The sequence below is a fragment of the Sander lucioperca genome, chromosome 2 (genome assembly GCF_008315115.2).
Source record: "Sander lucioperca isolate FBNREF2018 chromosome 2, SLUC_FBN_1.2, whole genome shotgun sequence".
Lineage (NCBI taxonomy): Eukaryota > Metazoa > Chordata > Actinopteri > Perciformes > Percidae > Sander > Sander lucioperca.
In genome coordinates this window covers 43,956,889-43,975,676 of record NC_050174.1, presented here as the reverse complement: position 1 = coordinate 43,975,676, position 18,788 = coordinate 43,956,889, and the positions used below count along the sequence as shown (strand labels likewise).

Below are 18,788 nucleotides of genomic sequence, written 5' to 3'. Positions count from 1 at the left end.
ACTTGGAAAAACAGGGTAATTTACCCTCTGCAGATTTGGTGAGAGAGACGATCTTCTTCACCGGGACCCCCTTTTTGTAGTATCACCCAGATACTACGCAGCTCACCTCGGCCTGATGATGCTGTTGACTTTTCGGCAGCGCTACCGACGTGTCTCCTGTTCAGTAACGAATCACCGAGGGAAAGACGGGGGAAAAAGTGTGTCGGAAACTTTTATAGCTTCGCAGCACCGGATAAGGACCCCCGGTGTGTTTAGCGACTCTTAGCCAATGGGATTTTAGAGTGTTCTGGAACTACATGCTAGTTCTCAGACTTCCGGCCAGTTGAACCCCCTCCACGTGGAGGGTAACACCTAGCTGTGACATTTAAGGCTGCAATGTCTACATGCAGGCCCTTTCTTTGTCTCAGGCCCTTTGTCTCTGAGTGCAGGTTGGCCATGTATTCTTTTGTTTAAGATCAGTTTAATTCTTACTTTCCTTGGTCCCAACAGAAGTCACTAACTGTGTCTGTCTGCTGTTTGGTTTATCAGATGTTTTTTACTGAAAACAGCTGCCTGCTGCCACTAGAATCAAGGTTGATGACATTATTGTGACTGAACAAAAACAGTAAAGTCCTGGGCCTTAAAACCACAACAATGAACTAAACAACACTAAAAACTTTCTCTGTGAGTAAATATCAGCTTTCACATTACTGTAAACTTAGTTATTTGATCAATTGTCAATGTAAAAATACTGATTAGTGCAGCTGTATAGACATTCAGGCAGTAGATCACAGTTTAGCTCTAGGATGTTTTGACACAGCACATATGGCTGTTGTGAGGATCAACCCTTCATTACTTGAGTTGAGCCAATCTGTCATTGTGATGTCTTGTGGTGAATATTAGAGGAAAGAATGTGAGGGCTGGATGTCCCTCATCAGAGTGTCTTCTTGTAGCTCAAGTGCTGCCATCAGTGGGTACTTGAGCTGCAGAGGGCTGTCAATCAGTGCTCCCCTGCATTGTTCGGAAAAACCCCTTTATACCCAAGCAGCACTAATTACCTCAAGTGTTTTACCCCGCCAGGACTTTACCACAGTGTTCGCAGTCTTAGAAATATCCCACCCTGTTATCTCCAATACAGCTCACTAAGCTCACTACTGAATGCTACTGTGGCAGTTTGGGTTTTGATTGACAACTGATACCATTATGTTCATACTTACTTATACTTAAGTCACTCATACCTTATTAATGGTGCAAATATTTATTTATTTTAATATTTATATATTTTATTTTGCGACCAAGTGACTATTTTCATGCCAGAAAATACTAATCAGAGTTTATCCCAGATATGTATTCTTTGCAAAATCAACATGCCTCTGATAGAACACTTAAAGCAGCATTTAATAAAGAATTTAGAATAAAGCTGCCAATTATTATATTGTTGGGTGCAAATCGAAATTTGACAACAAGTGTATGACCAAACAATCTGCATAATAACGGACATAACTCACTTGCCAAGGCCAATGAAGATGGTGCTATCTGTAGCTGTTTTGTGTTGGTTTTTTTTCAAATAGAGAAATGGCATTATGTATATTGTCAATTTGTGGTTGTAAGCAAACATACTATATTACCTGCTGATTTATAACTTTAATGACAGTATCAGCTGTTATTTCATGGAAAAAAGGACTGATATATTTTCCATCCAAAAGTGAATAGTTGTCTGAGTCTGGCCACCTCTCTTAAAAATGTTTGGCTCCACCATTGTGTCTTAGTAAGGGGTTGGTTCACCATAATCTGCATGTTCTGGGTACTTCTGGGGCAGGCTGTTCTCATGAACCATACATACATATATCTACGAAAAGTTAAGCACTGAAATTCGTAAGCATTCCACATTTTTTGTTATTGTATGTGTAACGTAGTAGCCTTAAGTAGGCCACTAGGTGGCGCTGTTGCCATTGCTATAACAGATGCAGTTCAGCAATGTCCTACGTTAAGGTAAGCAGCTTAATCGGTGGCGTATACTATAAAAGTGTAAATATGTGCATTGATAACCACCCACTCAGCTCATTTGTTCACATGTTGCTTATTTAAGTGTGGAGTTACCATTTGTAGGGTCAAGTACTGCAAATTTGTTTTTATTCACTGGTTTACAAATTGATTTGGGGTTAAACTATTGTGGCTAGCCGGTGGGCTAATGTTAGCTGAGTGACAAATCGGCATTTGAGATGACTTGGTGGTTTATTTAGTAATTCAGTTTTATGTGGCAAACCTATTCTTGTGTGTTATATTTAATTTAGCTTCGCAGAACTATTTATTTTACACTGCATTATTTTTATGTGTAATGGTTTGTTTTGTGGATTTATTTCTAACTGGTAAAAAAAACAAACTGTATGTCCTACGTTAAGGAAGATGAAACCAGCCTTCTCTGCGACAATAAATCCTGATGGCCTCAGCCACAATCTTCAAAGCAGCATCCCGTGCCTCCTTCTCTCTGCACTTCACCCCTAACATCTAACATAACACAACGCAGAGTATCGCAGCAGTGCCGAGGGGTACCTTCAGGCGGCAGACGCACAGAGGGAGTGGGTTACATATGCACCACAATGACTGCTGCTGTATAAGAACGCTGGGGACCCTGCGTAGGGAGGGGGTATGGGTGGGTCGTAAAACACAGCGCGTTCAATCCGGGGAGCGGAGTTTGCTTCCTGGGGAAAACAAAGGACCTTAACCCAGGAAATGCGTGTTCCTTGGGAGTATTTTAATCCAAACCACAATCTTTATTCTAAACTTAACTAGTTGTTTTCATGCCTTAACTGTTGTCGCAAAATAACGCTCACTTTTTGTCGCCTAAACATAACCGTAATGTCCGCCGAAACGACCGGCAGCTCGTGTTGCCCTGTTCCAGGCTCAAAGTCTTTGATCCTTCCGAACCTCCGAACCTTTGATCGGGTTAACTGAACCACCAACTACCGCTGAAACAATGTCACAGAGCTCTGTGGCAGCTAAACACATCTAGCATCTACTGCTCGGCGTCACGGAGCCTTGTAGCCGGTGTCACGTGACCAACCGGCAACCTAGTTTTATAGGATATCATACATATTGGTGTGCATACATTTTCATATTACATCATACCTACCTGTTCATGAGAACATGTTGTCTGGGGTCTCCCACAAGTTAGATAACCTCCAAAGGTAACCCTAACCCTAACCTATGAGGCATCCTGATCAGATGCACAAACCCCCCCAACTGGCTTCTTTTGACGCGTAGGTGCAGTGGCTCTACTCCGAGCTGCCTCCACATATCTGAGCTCCTTGCCCTATCTCTAAGGTTGCGCACAGCCACCCTAAAGCATGATTTATGCCGTGGCTACGTATGTAGGTACGTGGAAACACCTACAGACCCTACGCTGCACCCTACGCCGGACCCTATGCCGTATCCTGACGTGCACCTCTCAATAGATTTAACTACACGTTGTGGTGATGCACGTCGCTCTGCCATGGCTTGGTAGCTTCCCATTACCCTCTACTCATTTCCTGGTTCTCCTTCTCCATAAACAACATGAAATCAAGGGGAGGGTTAACTTTTCCTGCTCCACATTCCCCACCATGATCAAAAAGCACAGGGGAGACACTTTGTTTCTCTCACCATGCCTCTAGAGTCGGCATTCGCTCCGAAGCTAATCGCTGTTACTCTCGCACTCGCTCTACCACACATTCAATACACAAACACATGCCAGCCCTGCTATTTTCTTAAAGAGATCGATGCACACACTAACGCACAAGTATAAACTTCAGGCCACTTACATAGGCAACCGCGAAAGCTCTGCGTGGAGCCTCTGCACAACCATAAATCAAGCTTATAGAGGAAACTCGTGTTTATCGACAATCTCATTCTGGGGTACAAACCCAAAGCTCATGAGCATAGGTGAGGGTTGGAATGTAGATTGACTGGTAAACTGAAAGCATTGCCTTCTTGCTCAGCTCCGTCTTCACCATGGTGAATGTTACAACCCCTGCATGACTGCTGACGCCACATCAATACGCCTGTCGATCTCACGCTCCATTTTACCCTAACTCATGAACAATACCCCAATATATTTGATCTCCTTCACAGCATCGCACTCCCAGCCCGAAGGGAGCAATCCACTGGTTTAGCAGCAGAGAACAATGGCCATGATTCATAGACCTGAGGTAAACTGGCCATGACACGGCTGCAGCACCTTGGCTGAGAAAGCAGGGAAACTGGGGACCCCTCCTGGTGTCAAAACTGAGAGGGAAGCTCGCTGACAAGAGTCTGGTGGCCCGGCACAGCCCGAAAGAAGCTGCCACCCTGTGAAAGCAGGTATAGGAAAAGGGCGGGGACCTAGGCGTGCTGACCCCTGGCATCATAGACTGGTTCTTCCCATCCCATCTTCCCATATTTTCAGCATTTCATAAAAAACTTACATTGATGATACTTTTTAACCCCTTATATTTAGCACTGTAAACATTTAATAAATAAGCAAATTTGACATTTTTTAAGTGTTTAGCAATCTACAGTTTTTGGATTATTAGTATTATAGCTGTTGATAAATATAATATACACTTATATCTGTTTACAGCTACATTATAGTGTGTAATAAACCATTTATTAAATGTTTATATACTGTGTGCATATGTTTAATAGGGGGGTTAAAGTCTTACCCTTACATTGTGATGCCACTTTTCTGTCATTTTGCTTGTGAAAAACGTGGATGCTGCCACATAATAAATATGGACAAATGCTATCTGATCTTCAGAATCTGGTGCAAATCCTAAATATCCTAAATTGGTATGGTATATTTAATGGCACTAGGATACCAGTCAACCCCCAATTAGCATTTATTGTATCAGAAAAGATCAGGTACCCATACAGGCTAAAAACACCAGTGGCTACTACATTTGACAGTGACTTAGCAAGTGAACTGCCTTGTCCTATCTTTAACTCATACCCCTCCCAGTCACCTACAATATCTCTCTCCTCCACCCCACAGTTTATTCTCCTCTCATCCCAAGCTCAGCTGACTTGTGTTTAGTGTCAAGTCTGATTCTGTCCAGTTGATGTTTGGCATGAGGGTAGGGAGGCGGTGACAGGGGAGTTGGGCAGAATGATGATCAGAGCCGCCGGTGCCCTTTTCTTCTGATCACACATTACTGTGCAACAGACTCGTGTCAGAACAGCAGCAGTGCTGAGATGCGCACAAAGGTCAGCGTCAATCAAGATGGCTATTCATCTGTCTGGGGCCATAACCCCCCCACACCTCATCTGTTCCTCCTACCTGTTTGTCTGACAGCTGGATGTACAGGCCTGCCTGAGCTGAGTAGCTGCCAACCGCACTGCAACTGAGATGAATGAAGAGTCTTAGTCCACAATGAGTTATACACATTTTATATCACTGACGAATAAGAATAATAAAAGAAAAAGCATAACAAAACTTGACATTTTGACGCAGTAGGTAGGTAGCTGTAGTTTATAAATTGCATAATCAACTGATTATTTCTATTTATTTATACCTATTTATTCAGCCAGTGGAGACAGAGCAACATTATCATTCATTTGGAGTCAGATGATCATTCTCTGTGTTCTTCACTCAGAGAGCTGCCTTTCACTTTACATTCATTTTAACATGCTTCTGCTTACATGATAAGAAGGCTATGATAAGCTTCTTAAAATTTTGAAATGTATGTAAAAATCACAACAAAGAAAATTGTCCACCTCTAAAGGTATATGTTACAAAAGAAGACAGACACAAAGGAATGTCATTGCACTTCAAAACAAGAAAGCTACAGGGGACTTGTTTGTATCTAGACAGAAAACTAACCATGGATATAGCTGTAACAATGACACGCTTCAGAAGGGTTGAAGCTGCTAGCTTCTCTGGCTGGCTAACAAAGTTAACCAACTGGCTAGACAGCAGGCTACCATTCAGCAATAACGCAGCTGGAAGGATGCTGACCAAGCTGCTACCATGGATACATCTGAGCATTAATGTCACAGTGTGTTGATATGAGGAAAAAAACAAAATTCTGATTAAAGAAATGTGTCGTTTTGAGGTGGTGGTGGCTAAAGAGTTATCAGTAGGCCACTGCAGAAAAATATTCAGTTCATACTTAAACACAGCAAAGAAAAAAATTGCAACAACAAAAAAAACACAAAGAAAATTCAATTATGAGAAGATTCAATTATGAAACCAAATTTATATTTTATTTTTTACTTCCAACTTTAGTATCCACAGTATTTAAGTTATACTGCTGAAACCAATGAGATTAGATTGTCTTTTTTTTCTACCTAATACTGCTTCGCATTTCACAACACTGTATGAGATCAGTGTATTCTCCTCTCATCTTTCCAACTGAAGGGTCTGATTCCAGCAAGTTTTGTATGAACATCTGCAGTCAGTGTTGGTGCTGTTCACCTGCAGGCAAGGTTACAATCAGAAAATAGAACACCTTTTGTGATAGTGTAGTGCCCTTACCAATAGAGTTGAGTTGACAGAATGAATTTTGATGTGAAGGACGTTACAACTATGGATGTTTTCCCACAGGTTCTGCTCCACTGCTATCAAACAAAACACATTCTGATTATACAAAATACCTCATCCTGTTCATCACTACAAGCAACCCATTTGACGTTGTCATGTTTTCACATTGTAATTTCGAAAATGATATAAAAACATTAATTGCATTAATTTAACTAAATATGTGCACATTAAAAAGCTAAAAAAAATATTAACAATCTCCTCTAACATTTAACTTTGCATTAAGTTGGAGATTAATAGTGCAAGTATGACAATGTCAAGAAAAACTACAGTTTTTTATTTACAGTTGTGATGTAGTGCAGCAAAATGTTGTAAGGTGGGCTTGGTGGTTGGATGTATAAAGCAAGGTTCGAGGTTCCCAAGGTTCCCTGTGGAGTATTAGACCTCTAAAAGCACTATTGAGCTCTTTTTCTGAGCAGATCCCGTTTTGTTTATCTCGTGCACACATGCTGGTGACGTGATACCATAGATTATAAAATAATATAATAACATTTAAATGGATGTAGGAGCAGTGATGTCATCCATTTGTTTGTGGACTGCCGTTCGCAAGCTTGTTTATTTGAAACAATTTTTGGACAAGAGGGGGGAACTGGGGAGGATGACGCGGCCAAGCCAGTGTTGTTTATGGTTGCAATGGCACTAAGCTAAACTCTAAAGAGGGAAAGTTGCTGATTTTTAATGCTTCTGAAGCGAGTCATCCAGCAGAGTTTTGCCAGTGTGTAAACGCGGACCTCTGGGTACTGCCGCCATATATCTGCATGTAAGGCAGTACAGAAAATCGGCAAACTTTCCCTTAAGTTACCAGCTAACGCTAGCTAGCTAGCTAGCGTTGGTTGACAAGGTGCTACCAAACGCTGAACAAAACATTTTTAGCCGATCAAGATGTTTCAGTTAACTTTAATGAATTAAAAACACATAGTAAAAGAGTCAAAGTTTGAGACGAAAAACGAAGATGGACAACACCCGAAAACAAGTTCACGTCTATTTTAATGTACACAGTGCTATAAATACACATTGCTAAGCCTCTGTCATGATTGACAGGTTGGCGTGTAGCCACGCCCTGAGGCATCCCCTGCTTTATCGTCTATTCCAAAATAAACTGGACCATAATTTACGAAATGAAGGTCATGCTGTATTGAAGAAGACTTAAAAACTAGTGACCTTAAACTTATTATGAAAAGGTTTGCTGAGGTAATATACAACACGTTCTCACACCCTAAGGTGACCAAATTTCTGAGACAAAATCCGGGGACATTTTCAGCTCAGAAGCGTAAATACCTCCAAAACAGGTAATTTTTTTATCTTTGTAAACTTAAAACGGGGACACTGCCCCAGGGCCGTCACTAGACCTAGAGCTGCACTGGGGCACAAGCTCCCCTAGGGGGGTCCATGGGCATGCTCCCCTGTAAGAAAATTTTGTGTATTTTAACGTTTAAATGCATCAATCTGGTGCACTTTGAAAAGAAATTCAGAGGTTAGACTTGATTATTCATATATCTATGAAGAGTAAGAGTAAGATCCTTTTGCGTTCGCTAAACCCACCAGACTCCATGTAAATAAACAGTAATTTTAGCATCGTAAAATGGGCATTCTAGAACATCTCTGAGCTCTGAGGCTTGCTCTGGCTGTCTTGAGCCTCTGCATGTAGGATGCACGACTATTCATCATTCAAATTTCGGGTCTGTCAGTCACAGTGAAAACCGGGGACATTTCCGGGGACAGCTCCAGCCGGGGACAGGTCACCGAAACCGGGGACTGTCCCCGGAAACCAGGGACGTCTGGTCACCCTATCACACCCGTCTCGTAAAATATGGACGCTTGATCAGGTGCCTTTGTCGTTCTTATTGACGCTAAAAGTCTCCTTTAGCGCTTTAAGTAAACGCGCTTGGTCTGGACTATTGCCGCCCCTTTAGCACTATAAGTAAACGCGCTTGGTCAGGACTATTGCTGTCCCTTTTGACGCAGTTATGTTAAGGAAAAGGTCGTAGGTGGGCTTACGGTTCCGTGACACGCGGGAACTACGGGACAGTTGGGTTTAGGAAAGGGTCGTGGGTGGGCGTACGGTTCCGTTACACGCGGGAAGTATGGGATGGTTGGGTTTAGGAAAGGGTCGTGGGTGGGCGTACAGTTCTGTGACACGCGGGAGGAAAGAAAGAAACGACTATAGCAAGCATGATAAGCGGGACGCGAACCCCGCTCTCCTAGGTAAAAGTCCTGTGTTTGACCCATCCATCACCTCAACCAACCTCCTTACGCGGAAATTCGCCCTTACATACTACTCGCTAAATCCTATCTAACTGCTGCTCTCCCCGGTGCGTTACACAAACACGCTGAAAAACGCCTTTTTCGTCACATCAGACGCTGACAGCCACTGTCCAAACGTTCTTATTTTACGAGTTCGGAATGAGAACGGGTTGTAATATATCATGTGAGAAGTAGGGTCATTTTCTCATAGACTTCTATAGAAACAGACTTCTTTTTGCAACCAGTGGAGTCGCCCCCTGCTGGAAATTGTGTGAGTGCCTTAAACTGCCAATGATTTCACACTGTTCCACTGCTCTACAGGTGGCGGTAACACGGCAATATATTATGCAACTTGCCAGCAAAGGCAAGGAAGAAAAAGACTGCTAAAGTAAACCTGTGAATGTAAATTTTGCATTTAAAATACTTTAAAAATCAGCTTTGCAGATGTTTTATGAGGGGGGAAATGCAGTCAATACAGCTAAAGGATCAAACCTGTCTCTTAAAAATTACATTCCCATACAGAACTGCATTCTCAATGATGTTTAGAGGGAACTGTAGTTTTCAGCAATAAACATGTGGTTAACGTTGTGAATTGAAACAAAACTATTTGGTTAGGTTTAGAAAAGAATCACGGTTTGGGTTTAAACAAGTACATTTGTTAACTAATTTAAGTTACATACGTAAGTTAAAGCAACATTGCATAACTATTTTACCTTAAAAATAACAGCTTCAAAAATCATTTTGATGCTACACTGACTCGTAATAGGGAGAATGTTGACTCTGTCATTCCCACTCCACGCTCCAATCGGCTGTTCTCGCACTATATAACTTTGAAGAGTGGGTACGATTGTCTGGGAGAAGTGTGTAACACTTTCTAACACCAAGTCACAAACCACCACTATTGGTTAAACTGCATCATATTTTATGGAGAAAATGCTACTACAACTCCCCCTCCCCACAGATCCAATCTGAGGACAATGACACGAATGGGCTTACACTAAGTACACACCAATTTTCAGCAAGATTGTAACATTTTCTACAAACAAAAATTTCATCAGTGTGTTTTGAAAGATGCTATAATCACATTAAAGTGTACACACAGTCACTGAATTTCCTCTCCATTTTTTGTATTCACTTTCTGTTTCAGGAAACCTATTCTGTGTTGTGCTCTCTGTAAATCATCTAAAATTGTGCCCTCTAGAAACAGCATGCACTCCAGCCTTCAAAAGGGTGGGGTCAGAAGAACTTCTTATGAAATAAAAAAAACCTTCAAAGATATGAGAAGCAAGAGTAGAGTGAGAGCCAGGTATGGTTTAGGAAGCAGAGACAGTAAGGAACATTAAAGGAAAGAAAGAGCAAGGGAGGTGAATAGAGAGAATACCTGGTGGAGAAGAAGGCAGAGAGCAAAAGAGGTGAAAGGGAAAAAGAGAGGTTAAGACAGAGCTAGAGCAAGGCTGAATGAGAGAGAGAGAGATGGAGAGAGAGAAAGCCATATGGAGCAAGGGCAGGTGTCAAAGATTGGAGGCAGTGGTAAGGAGAAGGAAGAAAGTGAGAAGAAAGACACAAGTGGAAAGAGAAAAAAAAGACAGCAGAGAGAGGGGAAGTGGGAGAGGGCAACATGATATGTAGGGAGAGACAGGGAGACAGTGAAGGAGTAAGAGAGAGAGAGAGAGAGAGAGAGAGAGAGAGAGAGAGAGAGAGAGAGGTAGCCCCAGCTGTTGTCAGTGTCATGCTCCTGAAGGCCTCCTCCTGCCTCTGCTCCTCAGTAATAACTTGTCAGATCGATGGCTCCCCAGACAGCCGTGCTTTTTACTGCCGCACAAATGAAGTGTGTGACATTTCTGCCACTTTCCCAGGTCACCACTGCACACTCCTACACTTACACGTTTGTAAAGCCAACAACAAGGATTTGGAGAAGTCATTCCTATCTGCCGGGGGCGTACATCCACTGAGGGAGATGCCAGGGAACTGCAGGGATGGATGTACGTCTCAACACAAATGGTTTTTTGAATGTCATTTTACACTCAAATAAAAGAAGCCAAAGAAATTGCATGAAAAGATTACACAGTAGCCATGTTTCCATCCACATGCCTTATGGAAACAGTAAAATTTGATTGAATTTCATGAATATTGACTCAATGTTTGTATGTTCGATCTCATCAGATTTTCTGAAAAAAATAATGAATTGTGATTACCTTTTATTGTAGGTCATTTTATGATTGCAACCCGCCATAAAACGAAGAAGACGTATTTCCGCTTTCTTTGCAGACATGGAAGGTGTCAACAAAAACAGATAGACTAATGGTGAGACGAGAGACTTTTTCAATTTAATTTACGAGCGAAATATATCAGCTATTTTAGATTGCAAAAATCGAAGAAATGCCATAACGTGCATCTGCATCATCATAGTGATGTTTTGATAGCGTCATTGTCTTATTATAGCTTGATGTGTCGCTATCAGCTGATACATAAGCACTATTAGAACTTGTGCAACATGAATCATTTGAAGGTAGACAGCACGATCCATTTTGGATAGCAAACTTTGTTTGCAAATGTTAGCTTTAATGTTGTGCAATTCAGTGCAAATATGAATAGAAATACCTTAAAGCTTTAGTGCGTAACTTTTTGATATTAATAAACGCTGAAACATTCAAGCCATTGCCAAATGAGTTGGTACAAAGCTAATTAAGGCTAGCAGCTCCATACAACTCGCTCTGTATTTCTCAACATGGCTATTTTCAGAAGATTGTGGCGTCCGGTGACTTTCCTGCACAGAAACTCAAGTGAAGATAATTCCCTCTTCTGAAGAGTCCACCATGTTTTTTTAATCCTCTGTGTCCTCCTTGGCTACTAGCAACTGCATCGAGGAGGGGTGGGGGCGCATGCGCGATCACGGAAGGTTTGTATCATGTGGATGCACCGACAGTGTTGTTGTCATTACTTAGAATTCCTCATGGGGGTGACAGAAACTACGCACTATAGCTTTAAAATGTTTTAAATCTATTCGATATATACCAATTTGATCGCAAAACAGCATGTGACTGTAATGTAACGAAGTACAAATACTTTGTTACTGTACTTAAGTAGAATTCTCACGTATCTGTACTTTACTTCGTTATTTATATCTCTGGAAACTTGTACTTTTACTCCACTACATATCCTAAATGTATACTTTTACTACTTTCCACTACATCTCCCCTAAGCGTCTTAATTACTTGTTACTACAAAATAAAATCTGAAGAAATTTGTTACACTGGAAAAAAGGTTTATTGAATCATTGCTCCTAGATTGCAAGTTAATGCACGCTCCATTCCAGTTGGTGACGTAATGCCTGAAAATTTAGGCCAAAACTAAAGAAGAAGCGATGGAAGCACAATGACTGATAGTGTCATGGAAGTACCTGGTGCAGGCTCTGCCACCATGGTAACAGAAGATGACAACCCCAACGACAGTTTTGATGACGATAATGTTACACACCTTTGGCCATAATCAAAAGTTTTTTTTTTACTTTTACTTTTACTTCTAATACTTAAGTACATTTAATATCAGAAACTTACTTTTGATACTTAAGTACAGTAAACATCAGATACTTTAAGTATTTTACTCAAGTAATATTCTAAAAAGTCACTTTAACTTCTACCAAAGTCTTTTTCTGGTAAGATACTTTTACTTTTACTCAAGTATTGCTTTCAAGTACTTTATACAAGACTGTTGACGTCATTACGCACAGGTTTTTATTCGCTTTAAAGCTGTTGGATGGAAACACACTTTCACCGGCTATATTCCCATTAATCTTTCCGTGATAATTCGATTGACAAGTGGACGCAAACATAGCTTGTGATTTTGCATATTCAGTCCCATTTTCTACAAATCCCATATACCTGATATTATTGCTTGTGTTTTCCAAAGCATACCATAACGTTTTAGATTTTGAATGTTTTATTCATTGTCTAGGGACTGCATATTTATTATAATATATACTTTGTATGAGTATATTTATATATAAAGTGCATTAAAGGGTAACTACCGTTCTTTCCAACCTATTTTCCTCTGTTTCTGTGTCTAAGTGACTGATGGGAACAACATTCCATGAAATAAGTCCAGTGTTAAGTAATATCGCTGCAGTCAGCAGCGGCGAAACAAGCTACAATGTAAGTCAACTTTACTGTTAAAGCTTTATTGCGTAACCTTTTGATAATAATGAACATTCAAGCCAGTCTTAAAATTGTTCAAAAAAGCATTGGACGATAAGAATATGGATCGAGAAGTACGATTTTGTTATATACCTTCCTACACACCAATGTCGGGCCACAGCGTCTTCTTTAAACAAAGCTCAAGTTCCTGATTCAAAATAATATAATCTTATTATAATTTGTTTGTGAGACATACATCTTTATAAACAGCTGAACAAAGTAATCATGACACATTAAATGTGTTGATAGGGCCCTATCTTGCACCCGGCGCAGCGCGGTGCAAAGCCCGACGCAAGTGTATTTGCTATTTTAAGACCGTCCGGCGCCCACGTCATTTAAATAGCAAATGCACCTGCGCACATATTTGCGCCCATGGGCGTGCTGTATTGGTATCTTGAGGCAGCGGGAAGTGATCGCGCCATTGACCATCAAAAACCTGGTCTATAGTCAATAGCGGCTTATACACAGTGCGTTCACACTATGCTTGTTACGCACACACAAGGAAGCGCAGCAGCACACAAACATGCAAAAGATTACAAATACAAATATTACAGTGCAAATCCGCCATCATAATAGCAATGTGCAAAGGTACAAACGCGCCTGGCTTTTAAAGGGAATGGGAGATGACACTTTGATTGGTTTATTGCATGTTATGCCCAAAACACACCTCTGAATTAATGAAGACACTAAGTACACATCCTAAACGCACCTGCGCCATGCGCTTCACACCGATTGTTAAAATAGGGTCCATAGTATTGTTGAATTAAAAAATAAATTAGTTGTAATTGTCATCAGTTGTTAATCTGGCAAGTGGATTAGATTTCACTCCCGCACCAGCAGCTGTCCAGTATGACCTCCCACATTGCTCAAAACATGACATTGTTGGTTTACACACAGTGGTACTGACTGTCAAAATCATTATTATTTATTTGAATAAGGTTTTAGATTTATATTGTTATACATACACTAGATTTGAAAAAAAGATGCCTTTCATTTTAATGATTACACATTTCATTGGAAGGTGAAATACTGGCACCATTTTTGCCAGGGTCTACTGTCTTTCAGTGCTGCACTTTGTAACTAACATTGAAATGTCCAAAGTGATATGAAACAGTATCTTCATTATCATTAATTCATTATTTCAACTTGTTTTTTTGTCTGTAAGTACATAAATGTCATCATTTGAACAGATCTAGTATATTTAACACAAGTGTACACAGGAGCCACATTTGCAGTGAAGCCATCCCAACTCTTGTCATCACTCATGTACGATTGATGCCCACCATATGCCAGTGAGAGGCTGTGGGCTCTGGAGATGGTGCTGGTGTTGAAGGGCAAATAGGGAGATGGAGGGGCAACAGGTTTAGGTGGGGATGGAAGCGGTATAGAAGGCACTAGAGGAGCGAGCTGGGGTGAAACTGGGGCTGCAGGGGCCTTTTGCCGCATCTCTGTGCAGGAACTGTCAAAGACGATTTTCCTCGCCTCCCACTGTACTATTGAGATGGAGGAAGCAGCGGTATGATCCATGAACCTGCGTGAAAATCAATGTGGGCAGCCCAAACATGAAATCAATGCGGTTGGCTGGCTTGGCAGAAGTGGGCGTTGGAGAAGAGGGAGGAGGGGGAGGGAGGGAGGGAGGTGTGCAGGGAAGGAGGTGGTGGCAGAGGAGTTCACTGAAGTCCACCGGAGTGGGTTTCACTCCCCCTGAGCTTGGCCACGCGGAGGAGTTGAGGTCGGGGCGATGTGGCAGGGCAAACAAAGAGGTGAAATTAGTTGATGTGGTAATGAAGAGGTGCTACACAGTTCCACCAATAGGGGGTCTGTACCAAGGAATCCTTTTGGATTATAGGTCCTAGTAATAATTTCTGCAGTTTATTTATTAAATTTTTTTCATGATTAACAATTTTTTTTTTTAACAACATACAAAACATACAACTCGCAGCAGGAATTAACAAAAAAAAAAGATAAAAATGGACAACTTAATTGCTTCAAGAAATGCCATATTTGCAAGTGCTGACCCTGTTGAGGTAGCGCGGGTAAAGCCTGGATAAATTAGTTAAAGGGATACTTCACCGATTTAGCATTAAGCTTTGTATCAGTACAACCCGGTAGTATTTTTGAATGACTGTGCTTCCCTCCCTCATGTCCCCCTGAGATGACAGATCTCTGTATTGTGGGTCTGGAAAAAAGCCTCTTATGACGCAAAAATCGTCATTTTGCGTAATAAGAGGCTTTTTTGCCCAGAGGCTATGGACTACAGCCAGTAGTAGGACCTACTTCCGCATGTCGGCTCTCCCCAGTATTCCCGAGGCAAAACGAAGGTCAGCCATCTTGAAGCATCGCTAACAAGGAGCTCCGTCTTTTCAACAGAAAACTTTTACAACAATTATGTGCATTCAAACTACCGCACATGTGTACCACCGGGATATATTGGTACAGATCAGAGAATATGTAGGACACTTTATTACAGACGGAATACTCGACACACTACGCGAGCTTCGCCTGCTACGGAGACCAGCACCTCAGCCTGCGGTGTCGCCCGATGCCTCTAGCCGGGGAGAGGGACCTCGACAGCGGTGTGCAGGAGTGGAAAGCAGCTATAGGTTCGAAAGCTAACATTAGCCAGCCACCTGTTCCATCCATCCTGCTTGCAAGTGTCCGCTCATTAGACAACAAACTGGACTACATCCAACTTCAACTAAACTCCCAATGCGAGTTCAGAGACTGCTGTGTTTTTGTTGTTGTGGAAACAACAGTGTACCGGACTATCCAGCCTGTTTCTCTGTTGCCGGGTAGGAGTGGAGATGGGCTGTGTTAACACGGACTTGTGCAGAAATTAGCTGCTAGTATCCAACTAAATGCTAACTGCTGGTGGAGTTTGTGACTATTAAATGCCGACCATTCTACATTCCACGCAAATTTACGACTGTGTTACGACTGACTGTTTTGTTTAATCGTGTTTACAGTCTACCAAGCGCTAATGCTAGTAGCTATGCATTAGCTGAACTTTACGGAGCATATGTGTGTGCACTAGCTAAATGTAGCCTGTTTCGTATGTCGTTTTTATATAATGTCGTTTTTATATATTTGAAATGTGTAACACAACTAGAGCCACGGTGAAACGTTGTTTCGTGTATATGGTTGAAATGACAATAAAACACATTTGAGTTGAATGCTGCCACACTGTCTGTCTGTAGCGGTAGGCGTGGCTTGGGAGTGGAGTCTAAAGCAGCGAAGCAAGTGCATTCTGGGATTTAGTGTCTTTCATCCATATGAGCCAAAAACACATTTTCTGGCTTATCTCGGCCTAGAAGGCACCAATTTCTATACTTTTTTCACATTTCTACTACATAAGTGACCCAATTTAAAGATATATTCATCTTTCCAACGGTGAATTATCCCTTTAATTTTAGCCTACTTTATCAAAATCGCACTCTTGCAATTTTTTTTGCAAAATTGTCATTTTACCCTACCCTTTAGCCCAACAAAGCCATATTGAGATTTTGATTAAATCGCGATTGGAGGTTTGGCATCACCTTACTGTATATCGCAGATTTTTTTTACACCCCACAAACATTCTTTAGTCCCTAATTAACACTCCTTCTACTCAGGCTCTATACACGTCATCATGGTATGAGCTGGTGCATAGCATACTGCAGAGGCTCAATGTAAAAATGCTTGTGAATTTTGTATTTCAGTTAAACACAAAAAGAGCACTGGCAAACATCTTCCTTTGGAGAATAATAGGCTGGACATTGTCCAAAAAAGGGAATGGACAAAGACGTGTGGCTCTGACGGACATGGCGCAGATGATAATTTTTCGCAACTTGCATTGAATATTTATTGTTTTACCTACCTGCCCAGGGACTACGGGCTTAAAATATCAATTGCCCTACAACCTGGTACAATGCATCTCTCCTTGTTCTTATACACGGTTAATGCTTAATTACAAATTGCATTACATTACATTACATTACATGGTGAAGCAAAAACAAGACTGTTGTTCTTGGCTTTTTATTGGACAGCAGTGACATGGCTGGTTGATCTTGCATTTGAAGCCAGAGCCCCTCTCCGCAGCTGCCTTACTGTGAGTCAGCTTGTCGATAGCTGTGGCTCTGGCGGTAAGTTGACCCAGCGGGCCAGACAGCGAGCATGTGATTGATTCCTTATACAAGTCAGCATGGTCGAAAGGTCTCCAGAGCCCGCGTGGCATTTCGGGAAGTGCTGAGCCCCACAGGTCAAGGGTCTCCTGGCTGCTCCTGGGGGCCCCCGGGGCGGGGGTGGTGGGGTGGGAACATAGAGGGGGCCGCTTCACTGCAGAGCTGAGTGCTCGTACCAGGGGTCTTGTTAAAAGAGCCTAAGACCATGGTAATAATGGGGCTAGTCAGGCTCAGACACCTGGGTACAGGGCTGTCACTGCCATTCCTCCTGCCTCAAACCAAATGACTTACATGACATGTTATGAGAAGCTGCTCACCATGTCGATACAAGGAAGCAGCTTGTGTCCTATCATTCACACCATGGGCAATACTGGTGAATTAAAACTGTTGTTAGGGATAAACCTGTCTCCTCTACCAGCCATTTCTGCAGGTACTTCATTGTCTATTTTGCATTAAAATCATCTCATGCTCACATTCTTTGATAATGTTCAAAATCCCACGTTTACAACAGTTCACTTACTTGCAGTACTTCTGTATTCTTTGCCTCTGCTGTTGTGTGGAAGCCAGGAACTGGTTGGTATTCAGCGCGGTTTCTCTGCCCACTGTGTCTGGAGCGTGCAGCGGCCAGAGCATTCTCCAGGTCAGAGCAGGGGTAAGGGGGTTTGCCAGAAGCGTTGCCCCCAGCAGACTGAGCCCTCACTGGGCACGGCTCTCTGATCTGCTCCCCCTCACTGCCCCCCCACCCCATGCCTGAGACAATACCAGACTATTAATATCTCTCAAATGCACAGTCAAGCCTGCTTTCCCACTTTTGCTTTTATATCAGATTTTTGATGTTGTTTTGGCTTAAATTTCCAGAAACTTCAAGTGTTATTCTTTGCCTGTTTTGCTGCTCTGTTTCAAGGCAGACAAGAAAGTGTGTGTGCAGGGTAAGGGGGGAGAGAGGAGAACAGGCGCCTGCGGTTGTGTCCTTCAGGGTGATGGAGGACAGTGTCTGAGCTTTGATCATGGTCAAACCATGTCCATCTGGGTGCCCTGATGCCAGGGGCACTTTGCCAGCCTACTTAGTACCTCGGATGTCAAATCCTCCACTGGGGACATGTCAGCCAGACTTGAAACATGGACTCAATTGGTGTAGAGTACCCTTCAACTCTTTAAGCTTATGCATATCTAACCCCTGTACCAAGAATTTAATTATCCCAAGCTATACATAAAGGACATTCCATAATGATACCACAACAATTACTGTGTGAATCAGGCATGGCAGCTCATCTCTCCTCCAGCCCAAATAAAGGCCTTTATTAAGAGAGTCTGGGTCCTCCTTTGCATAGCTCCATGGTGCCACAGAGTAAAAGGGCAGCATGGAGGAGCCACACTGCCCTTTACTACCACAAAATGAGAGTCCTAATGAAGGCCACAAGCAGCACAGCTATATATAGCCATAATGACCACAGTCGCTACTGTTGCTTGCGAGTGGAGAGAGCCAGTGTTCCAGTGTTATTTGTGTTTTCTCAGCTCGGCTGTAGCCTTTATTGCAGGGATAATTGTTCCTTAGAGAAGGCACAATTTTTCATCAGTGTGTAATGATACCAACTGCAGTTCAGCATCAATGATATGATTAGATGCAGCTGCAATTTAACCGCTTGAGCTCAGATTTGA

General features: G+C 42.1%; 1 long non-coding RNA gene across 1 annotated transcript; it reads left to right on the top strand.

Moving 5' to 3' along the window:
• Positions 1 to 2,784: 2,784 nt before the first annotated feature.
• LOC116050633 lies at positions 2,785 to 16,592 on the top strand. The gene is made up of 3 exons (XR_004105116.1): positions 2,785 to 2,864; positions 3,025 to 3,029; positions 16,581 to 16,592. It is a non-coding gene; the product is annotated as an uncharacterized LOC116050633 (long non-coding RNA).
• The last annotated feature ends 2,196 nt before the right edge of the window (positions 16,593 to 18,788 follow it).